We start from the raw sequence: 11,091 nt of genomic DNA, 5'->3' as shown, positions 1-11,091 counted from the left end.
CTGGGATTAGAATGTCAGAATTTGTCATTGCTCACTGTCGACGCGAAATCATATTCTTTGTTCAATGAACTCTAAAATTCAATATACGATCCGCTTAATATTCATGTTACAATTTTCTTTGCCTTTATATTGGAGTAGTTTATTTCATTTTAATGTAGTTTTTCCATAATACAATAATAAAGTTGCAGTCTGTTCATTTCAAGTTAAAAAAACTATGAGTAACTAAAAGTACTAGCAATTTACTTAGAATATTTTTTGCTCAAGCTATCGTAGTACGATAGCTTTGCCAAAAATATTAAATACAATTTATATTATGATTCTAGAAGGCGCTAATCACTACATAGTATAAAACAAAGTCGCTTTCTCTGTCCCTATTGCCCTTTGTATGCTTAAACCTTTGAAACTACGCAACGGATTTTTAATAGATAGAGTGATTCAAGAGAAAGGTTTATATGTATAATAACATCCATTAAATAGTGGAAAAGTACTGTTATTTTTGAGGTTTCTAATGTGATGTCATAAATAATTACATTTTTTCCGCTTACATTGCAAACGTAGGCCTAGAACCCTACGAGTTTTATCAAAATAATGTATTAAGTATTGTACACGTACACATTGAAAAGGTCTACATAAAAGTCCGTGATGGTATATGTCTATCTCTTATGGATAACCCACAATAACTTTTTTTTGTCATTTACTTTTTACGACAAATAATGGTTAATTTTCGAAGCGATTTTAACCAATACAGCATTAATCCTTAACCAATTAAATACCTTGAATACATTGTTCATTTAATATAGATCTATACAGCCCATTACAGCTTATTTAGCAGCGATCGAACGCATAACAATACACAATAAAAACCTGCTTTTCATCAGCATTGCACCCGTGGGAAGCTGGGGCGGGTCACTAGTCTTAATATATATAAATCTCCTGTCACGATGTTTGTCCGCGATGGACTCCTAAACTATCGAACCGATATCGATATCAAACAAAGCACACCGTGTGCAGTTTGATCTAACTTAAAAGATAGGATAGCTTACATCTCAATTTATACCCGCAATATTATTTTATTGCAAATATTTGTTTATTATTTAATACAATTCTAACAGATGGCGCTGTGTTAAAAGTACCAACGTTTCACATAAGTTCTCCTACCGTTTCCCTTGAACAGTTTACTACTAATATAAGAAAAACCTAAGCCACAGCAAGGCTTGGCCGAGTCTGCTAGTTTAATATAAGATTTTGTAGAAACGTTGCATTGCAGATTAGGATTTTAAATAATCATACATCTATAAATTTAAACATTGTATCTAAAGCCGCAAATTGAAGCAAGATGAAAATCCATTTGAGACTCGGATCTTAAAATAAGGTTAAAGTAATTTTTACGGGATGCGATTCGTCACGTTTTAATAGAACACGTTCGAAACATCAAATGAAAAGCCCGCGCTTTAAGTCAATACTTGGTTTACTCACTTGACATCTACATTTAAACCTTTATAAAAAAAAAACAATATTTATTCGTCATAACCGGACTTCAATTTAATGCATTGTGTCTATAAAATTTTGACAGATAATAATAATTTCGTAATTGATAATTTTATTTATCCTCTGAAATATCACACATGGGATAAGGATAACTAAATACTTACGAAAATGTGTTTTAAAATGAATATACATTTGACATAAAAACTTAAGAAGACGCAGCGCTTAGAAGACTTAAGAAGTCCTTAAGCTTAACTTAAGAAGACCAGATCCATACGGTCGGGTAGACCGTAATTTTCACTAATAAAAGTAAGCTAACGGTTTCGAAAGCATATAATAATATTAATTGTTGTACATACCTATACATAACATGTATGTAAATTACATTTTAAAACCAAATCACTAGCCAGCACTAAAGTTAATAACGTTTATAAGACCAGAACATTGTTTACGGGTTAGTAATGCCTATACGTTACAAATCCTGGTGTATAAACCATACATACAAAGTAAACTTTCGATTATGTACAAAGGCAGTGAGTAAACAAGTTGTATTGGATACATCATCTTCATTCGGTTAGCTGAAAAGGATTTTCTGATTTCTGTGAACGCACGTGAGAGTTGTCTTAATTCTTGGGGCATCGCTAGAATCACATTTTCTTTTTATTAATTTATATAAAGAAAATTTGTTTAACTGAGATATAGCTAACACTAGCTAAAGTACTTAAATGTACTGGAATAGTTGTGAATAAAATAAACTTACTGCAGTTTTATTTAAATTTACAGATGGGATAGGATTTATCCCAAATTTTATTGGAGATAAGTGAAATTATATTTTTATGCACATTATTTTATAGTATATACAAGTGTTGCATATTCAAACATAAGAGTATTTTAAAACCTAATTATTTGTATTGAACAAAAATAAATCGTTCATTTAACATTTCGTATCATTTCGCGCCATCATTGTACGCCGTGAAACAGTAAATTACCACAGACTAGACATTTCAGGCCCACTAGCATAAAAATAACAACTATGTTATACGTATGTATAAATACGTACTATAACAATAAAATATAAACTCCTTGGTGATGCGATGTTTCTAGAATTAACCCAAAACCTCTATCATTATGAATATAAATAACATTGTTCTCTTAAAACAATGATGTTGTAATGATTTTTAAATTTGTTAATCTATATTTATCATTCACAATTCAAATAAAATATAGGATAACATCACATAGCTTTTCGAAGGAAAACACGAATGAATAACTCCTTGGTGATGCGATGTTTCTAGAATTAACCCAAAACCTCTATCATTATGAATATAAATAACATTGTTCTCTTAAAACAATAATGTTGTAATGATTTTTAAATTTGTTAATCTATATTTATCATTCGCAATTCAAATAAAATATAAGATAACATCACATAGCTTTTTGAAGGAAAACACGAATGAATAAACATTAGAGGCATAACAATAAAGGAATTTTAGAATTCCTTTTGTAAGCAAGAAGAGATTTATACTGAATAGTCTCTAACACCTGATAGTCTATTATTGAATATGATACATATTATTTGAAATAGGAAGTATTATGTATGTTGCACACATAAACTTGCGTAAGGCTTGTTCAGTCATATTAAATTATTTACCGGCCCGAGTGCTAGGTGTGGCTTATGCATCGTAAAACTCTAATTAACTTATTATTTATTATTAAATATAAATGAAAACATTTAATTTTGATGATGATGTTATTGCATGTAATTGAAATGAGTTGGTATTTAATAGTTTAGTAAAAGATAATTTGTTTTACAGCCACAGTTTTTACTTAGCAAAAGTTCTTCATAATTTCATTTTTTTTTACTAAAACAAGGTTTTCTTATTATTAGATAACCGTATGCGAGTTTTACTTCGATTTTGATTGCAATTATATTAGACCCAAAAAATCGACGACGTGTTTCAGGCACTGGAGGCTGATCACCAACTTGCCTATTAGATTTAAAAATGAAACAGATTCAGAAATCTCAGGCCGACCTAAAGAGGTTGTAGCGCCACTGATTTTTTTTAATGTTATGTTTATGGTATATTAATATAAAATGCTTAAAGTAAGACATGATGTTGATTTTATTATGAAAAAAAAAAAATGTTCTTATTCTCGGATTTTTAACATCTCCGTTCCTAATGTTCCTTTTGTTCCCTTAGTCTGTCATGTAAGAGTAAAGTACGTTCTGGAGTATGATAACCACTTGTAAGGGTTCACTAAAAGGAGCAATCTCTGAGTTTAGCTTGAAAAGGTTCGATATTTGCGACGTTGAATAGAATGTGTTTATATTTATTGCAAAAGAATACACATAAGTTATTTAGAACATAGAAATACATATAAGTTTTTAATAAATGACAAATGAAACGTAATTATTTATTATTATTAGCTCCGCCTTTATACGTCGCATTAAAAACTGTTTGTTTTTCAACTAAAACTACTATTTTGTAAAATAATTACAAATATTACTTTACATACTTATAATTTAATATACCTTTATATACTGAAATCTATTACAAAAAACATTGGCTTCCTAGGTCTTTTAAGCGGACTAGTTGTTATTATTAGACCCCAAAATTTAATTTCGCAATTTAAGACCCGTTAACAATATTAAATATTACTAGTCTTTAGATACCACGGCAGAATAGTGAAGTCATGAGTGGTTCTTGATGGTTAATAATAAGAAATAAATGAACGTTAATGATAGGAGTGAAAGACAATTTTTCTAAGTACAAAAATAATGGTTGTAACGAGGAATAAATTGAAACGTCTGGTTGGTAGTCCACACTAGATAGTCTGTGGACACGAGTGGAATAAAATCAATCCTATTATGGGTGCTTTCAGACGCAAGGTCGCTCGTAAATTTATCAAAATTATATCGAGACAAGATGCTTTGGAAACTTTTATTTAGACTAAATTTATTTTAAAGTCTCATATATATATATCTTTTGCAAGTCAGGCTGCAGGCCTGCGTCTCGGAATGATGTATGGTTTTTTATAGACAAGTTATTCAACCATCTGTGTCTAACATACGCCATGAATTCTTGCGTGTGCTGCAGTCATTTTTTGATTTACAGTTTTTTTTGTAGCACGTAGAAAAGTCCATTGGTAAATCTCAACACACGACCTCAATGCTCAGTCGAGTTCAGGGCCACATATGTGACTGCAAACCTTTTAATAACCTCAGCAAAGTTGGTAAAATTATAACACGTTTTTGTAGGAAAAAGTAATATCTACGTAGTGTAAAAATTTCTGATTTTAATGTAATAATATTTGATTGTATTTTTGATATATCAGTAGGATAAGTACGATTCAAATACAAAACGTAAATAATATGTGATTTGGAGTTTCAGACATTCCTCGTACAAGTTGAAAACCCCTCACAATTGTCAAGCGTCGCGACAGCCGCTATTTTAGTTTGAAAACTTGATCTTACCTGTGTCAATAACAGCACTTGCAATCTTGAATTGTGAAATTTGAATGTCCTCGCGTAGGGGGAATTTTCCATGCAGTTTTATGTGAGAAATGGCGTGTTGCATTGAGAAATCGTATAAGAAGATTGCAGAAACTTTAATAAGGAAACGAATTCTATTATGCATATAAGACACAAGAAAGAAAAAAAATCTGTGGCACTATAATCTCTTTAGGTCTTGGCCTCAGATTTCTGAATCTTTTTCATGATCATTTGAGATCAGCCTCCTGTGCCTGACACACGCCGTCGACTTTTTGGGTTTAAGATATGTCAGTTTCCTCACGATGTTTTCCTTCACCGTTCGAGCAAATATTAAATGCGCACATAGAAAGAAAGGTCATTGCTGCACAGCCGGGGATCGAACCTACGACCGGTATGAGAGTCGCACGCTGGAGCCACTAGGCCAACACTGCTCATTTGTACATTCATTGTGCAAATTATCGTATTCTTTACGCAAGTTGGCGAGGCTTGAAAAAAGATAATTAATGGTTACGATTAGAATATTTCAATAAAAAAATTAATAAAATCTATAATATCTAAAATCCAACGTAAAGAGTTAACAACTCATGTCAAATTTCTAAATGTGATCATTGACCAAGGTTGCCTATTAAACCAATTGCTACATCTAACAATCAAAGTTACCAATTAACGGTTAGAACTAAAAGTGGATTCCGAACTTTAAAGTTTACGCTTGTTGTATCGTTTAAAGGGTAAATATCGGTTTGTTATTATTACTGACTTAAGTTTTACCCATTTCATAACTTCAACCAAAATTTTTTCTTTTCAATTTACAAAAGCTCGCCATCGTTTGGCGCTCTGATACATTGGTACATAAATAATAATAAAATACAGCATTTAAAAGAAAAAAAAAGAAAAATAATAAACATAAAGAGTAAAAATTGCATTTATTAATGAATTATTATTGGTTTATTACAACAGACCTTGGTGTGTTGCTCACAGATGGATATCTAGACTCATATCTATTCCAGTATGAGAATATTCAATCTGTGAGTTTTGGCCAAAACTCGTTCTTTTACGATGGTTGGTCTGGATGGCTCATCTAAAACAAGGATTGGCAAATGGAACATGATATTTAAATTTAGTTAAAAGGTCACAAATATCTTAAACTTGAATGACAAATCGATTAATTTTCTGCGATTTTCCAATCACAACATCTTAAAGGGCTATTATCCTGGTTTCTTGGTTTCGTATGAACAACTTTTTCGAGCTGCCATTACAGAGAAGTAGATCCCGCATCAAACTTTAATACATATCTATGATCTTTAAAAGCGTTCAATAATGTTTATTATTCACGCAGTGGAGTTGTTGAAGCAAAGACAATGCTGGCTTATTAAAAAACTGTTACGATTATATGTCACAAAAAGTAACGTTTCAAAACTAGGTATAAACCAGAGTATAATTATCATTCGGGTTGGAGGAACAATAAAAGATAATGTGGGCTTTGTAAATTGTGACGATATCCTCTATCGGGCACTATCGAGCGGTAATGTGGCGATGGCCGTGCTGTTGCTTCCTAATGTCACCCTTTGTAAGCGATATTATCTCCAATACCAAGATTTTATCGTTTGGGCAAAGATTTTTAACAACGATTATTTAAGTAATCGTTCCATCGTACAAACTTCGAAAATAAAATGTGCCATACAGTTTTATTAAGAAATTTCGTTTCATATCTTTAAGTTCATTTCAACTCAATTGTTTGTTTTAATTATTGTTAGGATAGATTAGATTCTGATTGTAAGGACCAGTAAATTTAAGCCAATGTCCTGGCAATCTATCAATCAATCTGTAATTGACAATGATTTTATTTTTCTTTATTTGGATTATATATTAATATATTATTTTATTATTCTTTATTACTCAAGATGTCATATGGAACATGGTGTAATGGTGGCAGCTCCTTACAAACGTTGTGTAAAAAAAAACTTGCCAGTTCTTCTCTTCCGTTCTACGCCCTTGATATGAGAACTGGCAGTAAATGTAAAATTAGAATCATTTAATGTATATTTCTTTTTTTGACGTTTATAAGTGTACATTATGTATGTATCTATATGAATAAATGATTTTTGATTTGATTTGTACTTATGTATGAATAGTATTATTGCTTTAATATGTCATGTTTACTTATTTATTTAAATTTCTAAATAAAAGTGTATGCATAAAATTATACAACAAGATAAGAGATCACAAGTTTTACACACATAGATATATATAGATGTGTGTATGTACAATATATTAGAACATAAGCATAATGTGTCAAGCATCTTCCAAAACTTGGCAATTACAAACAGTGCCGGAGAGTTTCTTGTCTGTCCGTTCTACGCTCTTGAGAACAAGTAGCAAATTTTGAATTTATTGAGGTTCCTTCACTTTCAGTTAGGCAATGTATTATTTAAATTGTAATGTATTACAAAAATTGTAGTATTAACTTATTACTTAATTGTAGTAGAACTGTATTTTTTTTAAGTAAGGTAATGTACTTAAAAAAAATACAGTTCGGTTGGTACAAATAAAATCTAAGTATAATTGTAATCCTTAAAAAAACAAATCGTTTAGAAATTTATAAGCTACAAATTGCTAATAAATTACTGTGTATCATTTTCTATTTTTGCAAATCATATTTATAAAGAGAACAAATTCATGAGATGAACATTTTTATAAATATTTTTTTATTTCCATAGTGTTTACATTATTAAAATATGAAAGCTCACCTCACCAATAAACATGACATATACCGGTGTGAAACGTAAACCGGTTAACATGAAAATTTTATTATGATACACAATTTTATCGAAATTCGGACAGGTATGCGGTTTTATAAAAATGTATTCATTGAGCAGTTTTCAAGTAGCTTTTAACATGAATTATTCAAAGTAGGAACTGATCGCCTATCATTATGGTTACGTGAAAATGATGTTTCAAAACTGATAATGTAAATTCAAAATGTATAGTTTCTTTGGTGTGTAAATATTCTATACAATCCAATACCGTAAATTTATTTGTTTGAATAAGATTTTACTAAATTAAAAAAGAGTGAGTGTACTTATGTATAGGCGTTAGAAGATATACTTCTTTGCCGTAAATAAGTAACTAAAATGCAGTAGTGATTCATAATAAATATTAAAATTAATCAAAAAGATTTTAGTTAAATAAATAAATTATTACTGTCACCGTCGTTTAGGAAATTGATTTAAATACACCAAAATAATATTTATTTATTCACATTGTGTAATTGTACTGTTACGAAACACGTGTTCTAAATACAAAAATACTAGAATATACATCTTGAGAATATTTATCGATTTTTATGCCACCTTGACCTAACTTTACGATGTCGAATTTAGGTGTTGATTTGCGTGCGCATCGTAAAAATTCACTCTCATTTTTTTTTCATCGCGCCAAAAGCAGTATAACTTCAAAAATTCACAATCATTTATTCATTTAGGTAACACCATGTACACTTATGAACGTTAATAAAGAATAACATATTAATACTAAATGCTTCTTGTTTTGCATTTACTTACTGCCAGTTCTTAAATTTAGGGCCTAGAGTGGAAGAGAATAACTTGTAATAAACTCTCCGCCACTCTTTTTAATTGCCAAGTTTTTTGTTTTACTTAATGTTTATAAGGAGCTGTAGCCATTAAGTCATGTTCCATATGACATCTAAAGTCATGATAAATTGTATCAAGAAAGAACAATAATATATTTAATTTGGATTCCTCAATTTGTATTTGACAATATTGTGTTATTGTTGCTATCTACCAGTTATACAACATAGGTAGGTAGATAGAAAGTCAAATCTCTCAAAGCCTCGTTAAGTTAGGCATTCTACCAAAGCAGCCCAAGAATACAATCAACCAAAGAATCAAACAGTTATTTGCAAATCCCTCTATCTCTATACCATCATATTATAAGATTAGAAATCCTAATACCTAAATACTCGTTTTGTCGAGTATTACACGCGCAATCGGACTGACAGATCGGTAACAATATTTCTGTCATCTCTCCTAGGGATTATATCACATTCTCTCATGGCACATTACATTACTTTCCAAAACAATAAGAATCCTAAGTCTTCAAAGCTCTTTGTCCTGTTATACTGTCTATTCGTAGCTCACTGTGTCCCACATACAACAAGGAATTATATCCAACAATACATTTTGTAAACTTAAATGCAATTTGCTAAAATAAATAGCATTAATTTCGCCCATTTATTTCTATGAAAGGTAATTTGGGTTTGCACTTTAGTTCCGAGTTGCTTTATATAATGTAATTGATGTACATTCTTATTTTAAATTTAAGAACTGAAATTAAAACTATTTAACTCGCGTGGCATGGAGTCTCTTGAAATATTTTAAGTTTAATTTTATATCGTTTTAACTTGACTTTCGTTATAAATTAACTAAATTAATTAGGCAACTTGAACACGATTCTTGAATGTTTTAAAATGTATATACCGGCTCCTCTTACTTCGACCTATATTCGAAAATGTGTTTGTAAGTTAATTTGTATTGCTAGTTTATTCCACAAATATATTAAACAGAACAAGTTACCTTTTTTATACTCTTCAACAATTCGTATAAAATAATGACTGACTTTCGTAGAGTAATATTTAGGGTTAGGTAAGAGTTGCCTGGAAGAGATCACTTGTTAGCGATAAGCCCGTTGCATCCCTTGTAATTTATATGTACATATTGTGATATTTGTGTTTCTTTATAAATAAATAATTAATTATGATTGATTCCTAATGTATATTAATCTAATACTATGGTGTATTATATTCTTCATTTTACTAAAACCTTTTTAATGAAATTAAGTTTCAAGCACGTTCCGTCTAGCAAGGGAAATTGGTCTTTAGATCTCGACCGGATTTCGGCACTTCCAGGGCCGAGGTGGGAAGGGGAATATACGTGTTTCCGAACCATTTACTCGATGTGAAATATGTTAAGTGCTACGTACTCTTAAAACCGATTTAGTTAACTCAATTTATTGTAGGATGTTTTTGAAGCTTATGAAAGAATTATAATTAATCTGATAACGAGATTTAGGGCCTGTTTCACAATGTATGGATAAAGTGCCAAATAGCTATGCAACACATAAATTATTCGAAAGAATAAAGTTCCGAATAAGATACGTCACGTTTCATGACGAATAGCGCTATCTGACAGTCGTGAAACGCAAAAATACTGTTTATCCTACCAATAAGTAATAAATAGTTTATTTGGAACTTATCCGGACATTGTGAAACAGACCCTCAGTATAATAAATATTGACTAGCGAGTAGACAATTAATTTTTTAATATAACGAAAAATACACTAAATTTAAATCGCTATCGTACAATATTAGGTATAATTTACTGTTATTATATATTAGTTAGTAGTAATAAAAAGATAGTCCCAAAAAATAACGACTCGGCATAGTACTTATAAAACCAGATACTCAAATATCTACTTTTCGATTATTTATTTTCTAGACCTGATTAGACCAAACTCATCAATACAACATGCAGTAAATGTAAATCTTGTGTAAATGATAGCCAATCGATTACAAGTATACAATATCACAGAACAAAGTCATTAATTAAAATTAGTCCACACGCCTATTCAATTGTCGATGATCCATAAATTAAATTTATTTATTTAAATTTACGTAATATCAATCATACTGCACTAATGCTGCCGACACTGTTTGATTGCATAAACAATGGGCGTGGTATCGATTTTCGTTACTCAATTGTTAGCGTAATTATAGCTCCATTTACTTTGAACATTTATTTTACATTACATATACTGATATATTATAATCTCGGTTGTGCACCAATGGACTTTCTTTCTATGTGCGCAGTTAACATTTGCTCGAACGGTGAAGAAAAACATCGTGAGGAAACCGACATGTCTTAGACCCAAAAAGTCGACGTGTGTCAGGCACTGGAAGCTGATCACCCACTTGCCTATTAGATTTAAATATGATCATGAAACAGATTCAGAAATCTGAGGCCAATACCTAAAAGAGGTTGTAGTGCCACTGATTTATTTTTTATTTTTCTAAATATCAGTATTATGATTTTGTAATG

This window comes from Pieris rapae, chromosome 9, assembly GCF_905147795.1.
Source record: "Pieris rapae chromosome 9, ilPieRapa1.1, whole genome shotgun sequence".
In the NCBI taxonomy this organism is placed as follows: Eukaryota; Metazoa; Arthropoda; class Insecta; order Lepidoptera; family Pieridae; genus Pieris; species Pieris rapae.
The sequence above is the reverse complement of the archived record's forward strand: the minus strand, read 5'-3'. Positions refer to the sequence as shown.